This window comes from Macrobrachium nipponense, chromosome 48, assembly GCF_015104395.2.
Source record: "Macrobrachium nipponense isolate FS-2020 chromosome 48, ASM1510439v2, whole genome shotgun sequence".
Lineage (NCBI taxonomy): Eukaryota > Metazoa > Arthropoda > Malacostraca > Decapoda > Palaemonidae > Macrobrachium > Macrobrachium nipponense.
In genome coordinates this window covers 16,974,277-16,991,808 of record NC_087223.1, presented here as the reverse complement: position 1 = coordinate 16,991,808, position 17,532 = coordinate 16,974,277, and positions in this window count along the sequence as shown.

The following is a 17,532-nucleotide window of genomic DNA, read 5'->3' as shown; positions in this document are numbered from 1 at the left end:
ATCCTTGGGAATACAGAAGAATAAGTAATATTTTATGAATATTGTCACGTTGATACCAAATCACAAAACTGTAAAATTATTCTTCTCATTAAATCCGGAGAAAAAATTTAATATTTAAAATATAATGAATGAATGAATAAATCATCTCTTCCAGATTTACTTGAATATTTAAAAAAAAAGCTGTTTTCAACCATTATCAAAATTGTAATTATTAATTTTCATTTTTCACCATTCAATTATTAATATATCCACTAATTTCTCTTTAGTATATAATTTAAGGAAAAATAGAATTCTCGGTTTAAATTCAATAGGCGTGGTCCGACCTCCAGCTTACTCGGGACGCTTGCAATATTTTCCCTTCAGGAGTAAGTTGTAAACATTACATTCCTGACTTTTAACGTTAATTAAAAGGTGCTAAAATCTAAGGTCAAACAGCACATTGTTTCACCAACGAAAATTAAAATATATGAGACATATTTTATCAGAAATAAATTATCTGTACTGTTTAACTCGAAGCTTATGTATTTTTTACATTTTTATTCTAATGTATAAATCATAAATAACATATCCTATAATTTCTGTATCTGTAACTCAACACGAAATACCTTTTTCAGGCCTTTTTATGCTCTTGCATAGACCTTTCCTACCCACCCCCCAACAAGAACAATAACAAGAACAACATCAACAACAACAACAACAACAACAAAGCAGTTTATAAGCTTACTCCCCGAGTAATCGAAAATATTATTGTAAATAAAGCAAAGCATCTGATGACTCTTGATGAGGTGAGATTAAGTAACACAGAAAGTATAAGTGGGAGGAAGTCATTAACTTCTGGTCAAACTAGATAAATGATTAGCTAATCTCGGTACATAATGGAGATGGATTGGCCACTGGGTAATCTGAGGCCGGATTTGAGATTAGCTAATCCAACTCCAGTAGGGTTAAAAGATTGGCTAATCTCAAGATTCTGATTGGAGATTTGAAAGATTGACTGATCTCTAGGTTCAGATAGAAGTCATTAGCTATCGAAATTATCCTAATAATGGAAAAAAATGGCCTAATTCCGCTTACTCTGGGAGTAAGCCTACAAACTGCTTTGTTGTTGTTCTTGTTGGGGGGTAGGAAAGGTCTATGGAAAAACCTAAAAAAAGGTCTGAAAAAGGTGCTTTGACGATAGGATATTTATGATTTATTTATTAGAATTAAAATGTAAAACGTAAATAAAATCCAACAAAATATAGCTTATTTACTTTCATTTTCGTTGGCGAAACAGCTCTATTTGACCGTAGATTTTAGCACGTGTCCCAAGTAAGCTGGAGGTCGTATCACTCTTTGTAACTTCGAATGGGAAAACGTACAACTATTTAAATTTAATTTTATATTAATGAATTGATGTTCTATTTTTTAAATGGAGGAACAAGACTATTTACATTCCTCTCTATAACGGTCTCTATTACAACTAATTCCCTCTGAAAGACTATACAATTTACTATTACTTTTATTATTATTATTATTATTATTATTATTATTATTATTATTATTATTATTATTATTATTATTATTATTATTATTATTATTATCCCTTAGAGCTAAACTTATGAATTAATGCCAGTGAGACAAGCATTATATTTAATATGTTTGGAAGAGGTTTGCCTTTTAATATGATGATGATAATAATAATAATAATAAAATAAATACTAATAATAATAATACATAATAATAATAATTCAATATAATAATAATAATAATAATAATATATTAGGCAGGTTGCAACCCGGAACCACACACTATAAATACCACCCTATCGAATTGGAGGACTGTGATAGGCAAAAAAAAAAATTATTATTATTATTATTATTATTATTATTATTATATTATTATTAATTATTATTATTATTATGACCTAACCATTGAAGCCTTTTTTTTCAGCCCTAATTGCCCGTCACTTTTAAGAACGTGTTTACTAATTAATATTTTCATTTTATCACTTAAAACATGTCACCTTCAATTTAAATAATATTACGCTTAAAAAAATCATTTTGGGAAAATCTCCGAGGACTTGTCTGGTGGAGAGAGAAGAAAAATGATTCGTTATCATAATAATTTTAGCTAAAGTAAAAAAAATACTTTATTTTGTTTAAAATCTTTCTTCAAAATAATCTCTTGTGGTTAATTTAACCAACGTTTTTTCATGGAATATTTTTTTTAAACGAGGCTTGTTGCTGATGTGACGTGGTTTTAAATTTGATTACGTAGAGAGAGAGAGAGAGAGAGAGAGAGAGAGAGAGAGAGAGAGAGAGAGAGAGAGAGAGAGAGAGAGCTGGGTATTTGAAAGATACGAATATACAACTTCAATGCAAAAACGACTGAAAAGAATCACAATCATACAGCCATTTCGACTCGATCTGAAACGACACAGAACTGACAGATGTCCCTTCTTCTTCTTCTTCTTCTTCTTCTTCTTCTTCTTCTTCTTCTATCTCCGGAGTAAATCTCTCTCTCTCTCTCTCTCTCTCTCTCTCTCTCTCTCTCTCTCTCTCTCAACTCCCAAAGAACGCTCCGAAAGATAAAGGCGCACTCCACACACTCTTTCATTCGCCTTCCATTAGCTATAATGCAACCCGGGTCTAATGCATAATTTCGAGGGCACCAGGGTTTTTGAAGTGAAAGTTTTATCTATTTCTTTTGGGGGGTGGGGTGGGGGGCCGATGGGGGGAGGGAGGCAGGTCATCAGACCCCGTGTGACCTTGGTAGGCTGTCACAAGTTTTTTTGCTTTGTGTTATTAAGGAATTGGCGTTTGGTAGTTAGGTCAATGTATGTATATATATAAATCTGATTACTTAGAGAGAGAGAGAGAGAGAGAGAGAGTATTTACAATTCCCACTGGACATGCAATTTTAGATCAAAACAATTCTGTTTCATAGGACTCTGCATAACCGTACAAAGACAAACACGTTAAAGGCTCCTTTGAGTACACTATTAATGGGAGTTGAAACTGGCAATCCAGGGGGATCAACAGTACCTCAACCTTGAAGGAAAGGTCCCTCAGAATGTCTGACACAGAACAGAGGAACTATACCTAAAAAGGGGGAATTGTGGGCTATTCAGGGACCCTTAGAGGGAATCAACAGTACCTTAACCTTCAAGGAAAGGTCCCCTAGCTTAGCCTTGGCTTACCACTGAATTACGCAGAGCAGTGGCACTGTACTCTAGCATAGAGGGGTTAAAAACTGTACCATCACAAACAAAACACTGCCATAGATTATTAGCCATATTATTATTAGCATAAAAGGACTGCAGAATGTACCATCACAAAAGAGACACTACCATAGAGTTTTAAGTTGAACTGTACCCTAGCATTGAAGGATTACAAACTGTAGCATCATAAATAAGACACTACCTTAGAGTTTTTAGGTTGAATTGTACCTTAGAATATAAGGTGTATCAACTGTAACATCACAAACAAAACACTGCCATAGATTATGTGTTGAACTTGTGACCCTAGCATTAGGATTACAAACAAACTGTACCATCATCATAAACAAGAAATATTTTGATATTATAGTTTTAGTTGAACTGTACCCTAGCATACAAATATTACAGAAAGTACCAATAGAAACTTAAACTATCACAATTTCCAGTTTCATTACACCCTATGATTGAAGGATTACAAACTGTACCATTACAAACGCTCTACATTCAAGTCCAGAGAAGTCATACTAGATATATATATATATATATATATATATATATATATATATATATATATATATATATATATATATATATATAGATATATATATATATATTGGGCTGTTGCCCCTTGTATAATAAGGCGCCCTATGAGGTAATGTTAGACTTGCGATAATCTTACGCTAAGTCGGCTGGTATTGCACTTCCATATTCATTGGAGTGTCTTGGGGTTTGTAGATCACTTATAAAGTCGGTATTATCTTCTTTGGTTATGACGACGATGTGTTAAACTCATGATGATTTCTTTCTGATGTGAGGTTCTTAGTAGAAAACGCGAAGTATAAAAATACTTATATTTTCTGAGATTACATGGTGAAGATCAAGTAGGATTGTACAGGTCTTCTAATGACGATAGCTTGATCGCTTCTGCCAATGATGATGGCTAATTCTATTCTGTTCTGTTCTACATGATAAAGCTTAGGTAAAGAGGTACAGGTCTGCCAATGATGATGGCTAACTCTATTCTGACTACCATCTTGGTTACAAATCATAAAGGAAGCAGAAAATAGCTCGAACATATGAACATACATACAAAATGAGACACACTACACATCACGTAGGCCGTTTGAATTATAGGTCACGGTAGTTGTCTCAAGCAGGGAGCTTGGACTAATGTTTCAAAACAAATGAATGACCACAGATGATGGCATGTCATCTTAGCCTACTTTATGGTATACGTCATCTTAGCGTCTCTGGTCTGATCACATTCCTACAAGCAATCTGGTTGACCCCTTTAGTTTTAGTCTTTTATATACATGGAATAACATTCCTATATTTTTATATAATCAACTACATATATATATATATATATATATATATATATATATATATATTATATATAATATTATTATATATATTATATATATATTAGATATATAAACTGTATTTACAATGGATTCGTGGATTCGTTCAAAGCCATGCTATTATGTTAATCAATTAAAATATTGTCATTACCACTAAGCGTAATCATATAAGTCAATACAGCTTAGCATATTTTCATGAATAATGATATATATATATATATATATATATATATATATATATATATATATATATATATATATATATATATATATATGGGGGGGGGTATCTACATTAATTCTAAAGTTATTTTACCCTCCAAGCAAATATTTACCAATAACGCTTCACCTGTAAGTTATAGGGATACATATTATGAAGTTTATGAATGGCAGGCCACATACAAGTTGACAACAATGTTGTAACCTTCGAGAGTAAGTTGGCAGCATGTCACGTACAAGTTGACAAGTTGTCGTAGACCTTACGGAAATAGAATCAGACCAGAATTTACTTATTATCAAAAGGTGAACATCTACAGTTTAAGTGCATTTCTATTGGTCATCTCCAAACGGGCAATCCTTCCCAGACGACTCTATTTATTCTGAAGCAAAATATAGAGATATTCCTATCATTTTTAGACGGTTGCCCCCTTCCTGTGTTGATTGATTACTCTCTCTCTCTCTCTCTCTCTCTCTCTCTCTCTCTCTCTCTATTATATATGAAAGTATATATATACGATAGAGTGATGATAGATAGAGATATAGTAGGATATATATATATATATATAGATATATATATATAATATATATATATATATATATATACACTTTTACATTATATATATATATATATATATATATATTTATATATATATAATAATATATAAAGGTTTTTTGCCACGAAGGAAAAAATGAAAAAGCGAGATAGCCAAGTACTTTCGGTCCTGTTCGGACCCTTCACTGAGGCAAACAGTTTGCCTCAGTAAAGGGTCCGAACAGGACCGAAAGTACTTGGCTATCTCGCTTTTTCATTTTTTCCTTCGTGGCAAAAAACCTTTATTTATACATAGCATCACGGTTTATATACTTTGTGATCAAGTTATTCATATATATATACTATATATATTATATATATATATATATATATATATATATATATATATATATATATATATATATATATATATATATATATATATAAAGCAGAAAAATCAACTACTTGCAATTCTACTTAAACACTGCTTCATCTCTCTCTCTCTCTAGCCTGCTGAATATATTTAGAGCCACAACAATGGACATCTCTTCGAAAGAATTGCTTTCAGCCATTGACGAAATCAATCGTATTTCGCTTGCAACAAAAGAGGACACGTTGCAAATTGCAATCAAAGTCACGACGAATGCATAATGAATGGCAACGTCGTTTGTGTTGGTAATGTTAAATTGTCAGTTTAATACACCGTGAGGTAGGTCACTTCGGTAAAATGGACGCCTGACCTGTGTCGGTGATTGTGTTGGATTGGTGTTGAATACATTGGAATAGTTATTATTTTTTTTTTAGCGGGAAATTTTGGAATATACATTTTCTGAATAAAATGGAATATATATTTTTTCTGTAAAAAATATTTAGGGTGAAAGGGTTGGAATAATTTTTTTCTGATAAAATGGAATATATTTTTTTTGGCTGAAAAAATTAGTGTGAAAGGATGGAATAATTTTTTTCCTGATAAAATGGAAAAAATAATATCTTCTGAATTTTTTTTGGGGGGTGGGAGATGTTTTGGATAAAATGGAATTCGTATTTTTTTCTGATAACGGGATCTTCTTTTATAAATGAAAGGGTAGGTTTTTCCATAATCAAAGGTTATTTATAAAAAGTCATATACTGTTATTATTATTATTATTATTATTATTATTATTATTTTATTATTATTATTATTATTATTATTATTATTATTATTATTATTATTATTATTATTGTTATCATAATGATATTTCTAACTTTCAAAATATTAATTCAATCAGTCTAAATACAATAATTATAAACGGTTGTCAGTCATCTCGTGGTTACTCCAATACGACCCTTTTTGTGGAAATATTCAGTTTCTTCACTGGAGCTCGACAGTCCAATTGGCACCGAAGGCAAAAATACAAACGTGTCCCTTTTTTTTGTCAATTTCCCTCGACCTTCCATAGGTTCTTTTCTCTCTCTCTCTCTCTCTCGTCTCTCTCTCTATCTCTCTCTTACTCTCTCTCTCCTCTCTCTCTCTCTATCTCTCTCTCTCTCGTTCTCGCTTTTATCTAAATTAATTTATTCTTATTTCACGTTGTTTAACTATGACGTTTTGATATCAGCTTGACGAAATGTTAAGCGAATGAAATTATTCTCTCTCTCTCTCTCTCTCCATTACGTTTTATAACTCAAGTATTCTTGATTTTTAATGCCGTCCAGGATGAACACCTTGTGCAGAACACTTCCGCAATAATAGCTGCTTTATGTAACTATACAGAAGGGCCCATAAGAGGTACGTTCAACCCATTTACATCAAATAATTATAAATAATATATATATATATATATATATATATATATATATATATATATATATATATATATATATATATATATATAAAACATGTTATGTCTGAAATACAAAAGCCCTCTAAAATATTCTGGATTTAAATTTAAGGATATTTCGGTGGACTTATACACACACACACACACGTGCGCGCACACACACACACGTATATATATATATATATATATATATATATATATATATATATATATATATATATATATATATATATATATATATATATAGTATTTTTCTCTCTATATATCGGCGTTTTTATGGGCTCCTTTTATTATATATATATATATATATATATATAATATATAATATTATATATATATATATATATATATATATATATATATATATATAATATAAGGAGCCCATAAAACGCCGATATATAGAGAGAAAAATACTATATTCGGAGGACTGCTGTCTCCCTCTTCAGGTAGATTGGAAGGAGGAAAAAGTTTATGAAAAGGTGGTATTCATACCAAGACATCCATCCACAGTAAAGCCAATTTAGGTCACTCCCTCTGATAATCTTCCTTTACTCCTCTTAAGCGTTGGTTGAATGAAAACTCTGTCGATGACATCTTAATCCCATGCTCCTTTTAAGTTGTTCATTACCTGCCTCTGTTTAATCAAGCCCGATTCCATCATTTGATACTTTGTACTGGCAGTTGCTACTATAAATCATACGTGATAAATTCCAGTTTATTCTATGGTTATGTTCATTTATATGGTTGAAAATAGCTGAGTTCTGTTGTCCATACCTAACTGACCGTTTATGTTGTATTAATCTCTAGGGAAGTGATTTTCCTGTAAATCCGATGTAAGATTGGTCACAGTACTGGCATGAGATTTCGTAAACGCCTGTGTCCTTGTGGGATGTCTTTAGTTGGACGTTAATCAGGGATTTGGCTAAGGTATAACGGAACATTTTTACCAGTCATATATATATATATATATATATATATATATATATATATACATATATATAATTATATATATAATAATATATATATATACTATATTAATATATTTAATATATATATAATATATATATTAATTTAATATATATATAGAAGGACAGGGTGACAAGTAGATAGCCGGTCATCAGGTGATAATACATTTATTGCCGACGCGTTTCGTAACACATAGTTACATCATCAAGGCTAAAAGAGAGACAACACAAATTAAAAACACATGAAAACATAACTTTAACTTTAAGAGTCTCAACAAATATACAAAAACATACATAAAATGAAAGCAATTTAAAAAGCACCTGCTAGACTAAAAAGTTGAAGACTGAGTGATTCGGAGAGAAGGGAGAAGCAGCGAAGAAAGCCGGTTCAACCCAGATACAACTGTACAACTGTATGTATATATATATATATATATATATTTATATATATATATATATATATATATATATAATATATATATATATATACATACATTAAATGCCCCAATCACACAACAATAAACCAAAGTAAAAGAAATGCTGTCCAATAACTAATAGCTACGCAAGTCTTAGGTAAAAAAATAAAAAATAAATAAATAATCTTTCAGCTTTCAAAGCACTACTTTCTGGTACTTAAAAAACACACACACACTTTAACCTATACCTTTACTTTTATAAAATGTAAACAAAACTTGTTTGTCCGTGTCTTTCGGGGAGGGGAGGGGGGGGGGGGTGGCGGCTGTTCCATTCAAGACCCCGGGGTCTAAATCCCACAAAAGATATGATCTCAAGTCGATTTAGCAGTAATTGGTTAAATGGTGTGACTTTCTCTCTCTCTCTCTCTCTCTCTCTCTCTCTCTCTCTCTCTCTCTGTAAATCTACCTATCTATCTTTCTCTCTCTCTCTCTCTCTCTCTCTCTCTCTCTCTAATCTGTTAATATCTATCTATCCTTCTCTCTTTCTCTCTCTCTCTGTTAATCTAAATATGTATCCTTCTCTCTCCCTCTCTGTTTATCTATCTATCTAGTGCCATTTTGCTTGGTGAGACGTACCCGTGCACAGTCTGATTAATCAACAGATATCACGCGTTAACATACGTCTAGAAATCGAAAAATATCTAGAAGTGTTCGTGAACTGTCGGTGATAAGATTAGTCTACCAAGTTAGTTTATCGAGTGAAATATTGTAAATCAGATCAAGATGGCAGTAAGTTCCAACTGTGGAAAAAAATGGTGAAATCTTGCATGTCTAGCAGATATGCAATATGATGAGCTAGCAGGAAGGGAGCTGGCATCTCATCTATGAGATCAATAACAGCCCTAATCAAAAAGATAAAAAAGCATTCATAGACATATTAGAAGGATATGATCCTTCAAACTGGAACAAATCAACAGAAAACATCTTGAAAATAATTGAAGAAGTTCCAAATAAAATCCAAGTGGTCAAGAGACTCATAAAGAAAATTTACATCAATCAACATATTCCGACAAAGAAAATGAATGAGGTGAACATTGTGAATATACTAATTGATGCATTAGGAAAAAAAATGCCAAAAGCATGCAAACTGTGTAAGGTGTGGTATAGCATAGTTAATCCACAAAACCTGATCAGAAAATGTTCTGCATGCAACATTCTGACGCATCCTCAATGTGCTGAAGTAATGCAAAATATGAGTAAGGATACAAGAGTATTTTGCTCAACATGTCTATCATGGATAGACAATGTTATTAAATCAAGACTTAATGTGCAAATAGTAGAGGATGAAGAAGAGGAAGAGGAAGAAGAAGAAGAGGAAAACAGAAGAGCAGAAAACAAAACTGAAATGACAGAAAAAAATAAGGAAAACAAAGAACAAGACAAGAGTATGGATGCAGAGATACTCATTGATACTACATATGAGGCAATAAGCAGCATACCTACGAAGAAATAAATTACGATATGACAACACAAAAGAAAATCCCGAAGAGGCTCTTCCCAGATCTACACAATGACGGGAAAGAGGAAAAATAGACAAAAAAGACAAAGTCTGCAACCTTTTGAAAAGAGGGAATTGCAGATTTGGAGAAAGATGTTACTACAAACATCCTAAGGTATGTCACAACTATGAAATATATGGTAAATGTGCATACCTAGATGGCTATGAGGATGATTGCAGAGATCTATATCCAAAAATATGCAAAAACCTAAAAGAAAGAAAAGGATGTAAGTTCGACAAAAAATGTAAATGTATGCACCCTGTAGCCATGAATCAAAATCAATTAAATAATAAAGTCCAAAATAGAAAAGAAACAAATAAAGAGAGGAACAAAGAACATGAGGTGAAGGAAAAAAGCAAGCCATCACCATGATATGGAGTGTCAGCAAAGAATTTCCAAGCATCAGCTCCAAGATGCTACAGCTCAAGAGATAAATACTGTATTTACGATCCTAGGGGATGTTGCAGATACGGAGAAAATTGTAGATTCAGACACAAAATGAATAATTATGATGAAGGAAGATCAAATATTTTGGAAAAGTTGGATTTTTTAATGTCAGAATTTCTGGAAATGAAAAAAAGAACAACATACCAGAACAGGAAAGAGACGTGGGAAAAGCCTTATTTATTACCCATATTAAATGAAAGAGATAACATGCAAACCATCATAGTGATGAATGCACAGGGTATAGTTACGAGTAACTCAGAAAGAAAAATACAGTACTTAGAAGAACTAACCCAAATTGAAAAGAAAATAGATATAATGAATATAAGTGAAACCTGGTATTCCCAAGAGACTGGTACTGATGATCAAATAAAAGGGTTCCAACTTATAGGTGAGATAGAAAAAAATAGGAATCGAGGGGGAACCGCGATATATGGGGAAGACAAAAATCAAGGAAAAATATATGAAAAATATACTAACTCAGAATGTGAACTAATAGCGGTAGAATTTGAATCTGAAAAATTAATGAACATAGTGATATAGACACCCTAATACTAAAGTGTTTGACACAATAATAGAAAAATTGGATGATATATGTAGAAATCACAAGGACTGGACTATTCTCCTATCCGGAGACTTTAATTTTCCTTTCGTAGACTGGAAAGAACGAATAGGAGATTGTGGATGTATTTATACTAATAAAAAGACAGTAATAGTAGTGCAGAAGATAAGAGGCAATTCGAAAAGCTATTAGATATGCTACTAGAATACAACATTCAACAAATAAATCACCTGCCAAAAAGAAAGGAAAATACTTTAGACCTAGTATTTGTGAACGAGATGAATTATGTTAAAGAAATAATAGTTTATAATGCGAATATTTCAGACAATAATGTCATAGAATTAACAGTCCATTCCAAAGCAAGTGAAAAAAGAGATAAGCAAGAAATGAAAAAGTGGGAAGGATATGGAAAATACAATTTCTACAGTAAAAATATAAAATGGTCAGAAATAAATGAAGAATTAAGCAAAGATTGGGATAACATTTTCGTAAGTGATGATATGCAGGTAAATACGGAGATATATAAAATATTAGAGAAAATAGTGGATAAATATATACAGAAGAAGAAAAGTAAACATCAGTCATGCATACCAAGAGACAGAAGGATCTTGTTCTAGAAAATCAGAAAGTGGAAAAAAGGTCTTGCAAAAGAAAAAAAATGCATGGAAAGTGATGGAACTAAAAATTATGATAGAAAATGCAGAACAAAAGATTATACAATCAAAAGAAAATGAAAAACGGGACTTGGAAGAAAAAACCCTAGTAAATATCAAGCAAAACCCCAAACTATTGTACTCGCATGCAAAAAAGATGAATAAAAGAAGAATAGAAATAGGCCCTCTAAGAATTGAAGGGAGATTAACGAATGAAAAAAAGGAAATATGCAACATATTGGCAGAAAGATATAAGAGAGAATTCACCCCTAGAATTGATAATGAAGATAACGATACAGAAATAAGGGATGAAAATAGTGAATATTTAGCAGACAGATATTAATGAAGCTGATACAGTGCAGGCTATTAATGAAATTAAAAATGGAGCAGCAGCTGGGCCTGATGGTGTCACTGCTATTTTGTTAAAAAAAGTAGTTCATTCTATTGCAAAGCCACTTGCAATATTATTAAGACAAAGTGTAGATAGAGGCAAGATTTATGATGAGCACAAATTAGCATATATTACCCCTACTTTCAAAAGTGGATCAAGACTAGAGGCAAGTAATTATAGGCCTGTGAGTCTAACATCACATATTATGAAAGTGTATGAAAGGGTAATGAAGAAAAATATTATGAAACATTTAATAAAAAAAATAATTTGTTTAATATAGGACAACATGGTTTTGTACCCGGAAAAAGTACACAAACCCAACTGTTAGTCCACCGTGAGAACATATACAAAAATATGAAAAACGGAAATGAAACAGATGTGGTTTATCTAGACTTTGGAAAAGCTTTTGACAAGGTAGACCATAATATATTAGCAAAGAAAATTAGAAAACATAATATAGTGGATAAAGTAGGAAGATGGTTAAAAGAATTCTTACACAACAGAAAACAGATAGTTATTGCAAACGATGAGAAATCAGATGAAGCTTTTTACGTTCAAAGCTTTGCATTTTTCTATCATTGCCTAAATTTCACATTCGCCAGATTATGTTCAGGATTAGGGAGAGGTTCGGAGTGAGGTCTTGTGTTTTTATGTATAATTTTTATTTGTTTTATTTAGATGGGTATACGAGACAATAGTATAAGCACATCAGCCGTTCATTTAATGTCTAAGCCCGTCCCTTACGACGCTTCTGATTGGCTGTTGATAAGCCAGTCACAGGGCTGGAAATTCTCCTCAGTCTCTATCGAGAGTTCTAGATCCTACCCATGTGAGTTTCCAGCCTTGTCATTGGCTTATCAACAGCCAATCAGGAGCGTCGTAATGTACGGGCCTAGACACCAAATGCACAAATGATGTGTATATACTATGGTGTGGATAAAGTTAATTAAATGTACACAACTATGGTTAATGGCGATATTCTGTTTATTAATGACTATATTACTTTATGCTTTTGTATAAATCATATATATACATATTTATATATATTTATGTATGCATATAAATGTATATTTATATATGTGCATATAAATATTCATATATGTATATAAAAGTACATTTATATATGTGGGTATATAGTACATGCATATATGTCTATATATTATATCTATACATGCATACTTATACAAACGTATGTATGTTTATAAATCTACGATATATATATATATATATATATATATATATATATATATTATATATATATATATATATATATAATATATATATATATATATATATATATATATATATATATATATATATATATATATATATATGTGTGTGTGTGTGTGTGTGTGTGTGTGTGTGTGAAATATATATGTGTATATATGCAAATAAATATAAGTATCACTCCCAAACTCCCCCCCCCCCAAAATCTATATGGAAAAACCAATACCCATTCCCATTCCTACCTAATAAACCTAATGACGGGACATTCCCGATTCCCGCCCCCACCCCCTTCTGGCGCTATTGGTCCAAATCTGCAAATTTGGGACTGAATAAAAAAAAATCACACGAGAGCTTTGACCTGCCACTTGTTGATCATTGCACTGGGTTGCAGTGATCAACAAGTGATGATCACTTTCGATTCCCGACCCCGAAATCATGGAAATGCTTTTATTTATTTATTTATTTATTTACTTATTTATTTATGTTTACCTGTACAACACTGATATATTCCTAATAATTATATAAATATACATGGTTTGGGCTGGAATTATAATATTATTATTATTATTATTATTATTATTATTATTATTATTATTATTATTATTATTATTATTATTATTATTATTATTATTATTATTTTTATAACCTTAATTATACACCTACACAGATGACTCATCAGTATCTTGTTAACCCACCTACTCTCTCTCTCTCTCTCTCTCTCTCTCTCTCTCTCTCTCTCTCTCTCTCTCTCTCTTTCACGATACCTCCAAATTATATAGATAGATAGATAGATAGATAAATATATAGATAGATAGCCTTACCAATATCTACAGACAATAGAAATTTTAATTCCTCCCACAAACTAATTCCAGCTAATTCCTAATCTAATTTTTTTTCATTAACCAATTCCTTTCCAGCCCATGAAGTCCTCCCCAATTTAGCTTTTTTAGAAACGAATTCCAGAAGCTAACAGGATAACATATTGTTAATTAAATAAGGAAACTTTGACCATTTTTTTGTCGTAATTAAATTCTTCGTAGTGGGGTCGTCTCCTTCTTAGTGGAGGTGGTTTGGGTGTGTTAGCTCTCTCTCTCTCTCTCTCTCTCTCTCTCTCTCTCTCTCTCTCTCTCTCTCTCCATAGAAAGGACAGAAAATTGTAATGTGCAATATATCGAATATAATATATTCTTGTAAGTTGCTAAATTCCATGTAAATATATCCCACTTACGCGGAAATCGGCAGTCTTGATAATCTAAGAAATATATCTACTGTAATGACTTACAATGTTGCTGTCACCTACCATTCCAATACTCTACTTACCTGGCTCCCACCAGGGCGGACAAACAGGTTTGTAAAGAGGAAGGTGAATGACTCCCCTACCCTCCCATTCCCCTACCTACATCAGCTCGCAAGAGGTGGACAAACAGGTTTGCAAAAGGAGGGTGAATATTTCCCCTACCCTCCCACTCCCCTACCTATCCACCTCCACCCTACCCAGGGCGGACACACAGGTTTGCATGGGATGGCTGATTGCGTCATGTCCCCCCTCGTTAAATAAGCGAACACCGCAGGAAAATGACAGGCAGAAAGTAAGTACCAAGCGATTTCGCCTTTACTCGGGCATTATTTATTTGGTGCCCCGACAATGTCCGAATAAAGGCGAGAGCGCTTGGTACTGACTGATTTTCCCGTGTTATTTGCTATATATATATATATATATATATATATATATATATATATATATATATATATATATATATATATATATATATATATATATATATATATATATATATATATATATATATATATAATTATATATATGTGTGTGTGTATGTGTGTGTGCGCGTATGTGTGTGCGCGTATATACGTTCATATTTGCATGGATCCTCTATTGAATTGAATACCCTCCTTCTATTCACGGCTTCTTCAATACAGAGTGAAGAAGCGATAATGGGACCTCCCCAGTGAATGCAATAACCTGTTCATTAAAAAAAATAAAGAAATAAAAATTAAAATAACCGGATCTTTCGTTCATTTTCCAATTAATTCTTGGAGTCATTCTGGTAAAGATCTCACTATATTTTTTTATGAGTGTTCCGAGAATCTCTCTCTCTCTCTCTCTCTCTCTCTAACACACATACACGCACATATATACATACATATATATATATATATATATATATATATATAATATATATATATATATATATATATATTGCACTCATATATAACCCAAAAGATTTTAATAAACGAAACTCAATATTTTTTTCATAAATTTATAATAATCACATCAATTTATAACATTTTTTGGCTAAATATTTTTAATTTTTGTGAATATGGATATCCAAAATAAGTATATTTTTAAGATTAAATGTAAAACATTTTGGAAAAATATCCTTGGGAATACAGAAGAATAAATAATATTTTAATTATATTGTTATGAAGTTAACAAATGGCAAAACTGTAAAAATATTCTTCTCATTAAATTTGGGAGAATAAAATTAATATTTAAAATATAATAAATAAATGAATAATTCATCTCCTCCAGATTAACTTGAATATTAAAAAAAAAGTTGTTTTCAATCATTATCAAAATTGCAATATTTAATTTTAATTTTTCATCATTCAATTATTAATATATCCACGACTTTCTCTTCAGTATACAATTTAAGAAAAGCTAGAATTCTCAGTTTTAACTAACAAGGCGTGATCTGCCCTCCAGCTTACCCGGGACACTTGCAAGATTTTCCCCTTGCGCATAGGTTGTAAACATTATATTCCTGACTTTTAACATTAATTAAAAGGTGCTAAAATTTAAGGTCAAACAGCGCTTTGTTTCACCAACGACAATTAAAATACATGTGACATATTTTATTAGAAATAATTTTTCTGTATTGTTTAACATGCATATTATGTATTTATTTTTATTTTTATTCTAATGTATAAATCATAAATAACCTATCCTATAATTCCTGTATCTAACTCAACACGAAGTACCTTTTTCAGGAATTTTTAGGCTCTTGTGTAGACCTTTCCTACCCACCCCAACAAGAACAATAACAACAACATCAAAGCAGTTTATAGGCTTACTCCCCGAGTAAGCGAAAATGCTATTATAAATAAAGCAAAACATCTCTTAATGAGGTGAGATTAAATAACACAGAAAGTATAAGTGGGAGGAAGTCATTAACTTCTGGTCAAACTAGATAAATGATTAGCTAATCTAGGTACATAATGGAGATGGATTGGCCACTGGGTAATCTGAGGCCGGATTTGAGATTAGCTAATCCAATTCCGGTAGGGTTAAAAGATTGGCTAATCTCAAGATTCTGATTGGAGATTTGAAAGATTGGCTAATCTTGAGGTTCAGATTGGAATCATTAGCTATTGAAATTATTCTAATAATGGAAAAAATTGCCTATTTTCGCTTACTCGTGGAGTAAGCCTACAAACTGCTTTGTTGTTGTTCTTGTTGGGGGCTAGGAAAGGTCTATGGAAAAGCCTAAAAAAGTCTGAAAAAGATGTTTCGCGTCGAGTCAAAGATACAGGAATTTGAGGATAGGATATTTGCGATTTATTTATTGGGATGAAAAAGTAAAAGGTAAATAAAATCTAATAAATATAGCTTATTTACTTAAATTTTCGTTGGCGAAACGACGGTCTATTTGACCATAGACTAAATTTAGCACGCGCCCCGCATAAGCTGGAGTTCGTGTCACGCCTTGTAACTTTTAAATGAGAAAAAGTGCTGCTTTTAACTTTCATTCTATATTGCAGAATTACTGTTCTATTTTTTTAAATGGAGGAACAAGACTATTTACATTTATTTTTGTAACAGAATCTCTATTACATTCTCGCGAACTTTTGTCTTCTGATTACAACTGATTATTCTAATTTATTGTTTATTGTGTCATTATCCAATTTAACTAAGTCCCTCTGGAAGACTATAAAGTCATTATTATTATTATTATTTTCCAAATAACGGTGATAACGGTGCCCAATCTACGCCCTTGGATGAAGGACTTCATGTAATGTTGCAACAACCTGTACGAAGATCCAACAGGATTGCAGCCAGAAGGATTGATAGGGGAGAGGGTATCACCTAGTTGTTGTTAACTACCCTCTTTCTTCACCTGGCCCATTAACTAGCTAACGACCGTTGTCAACGATCTTCAACGACTCTC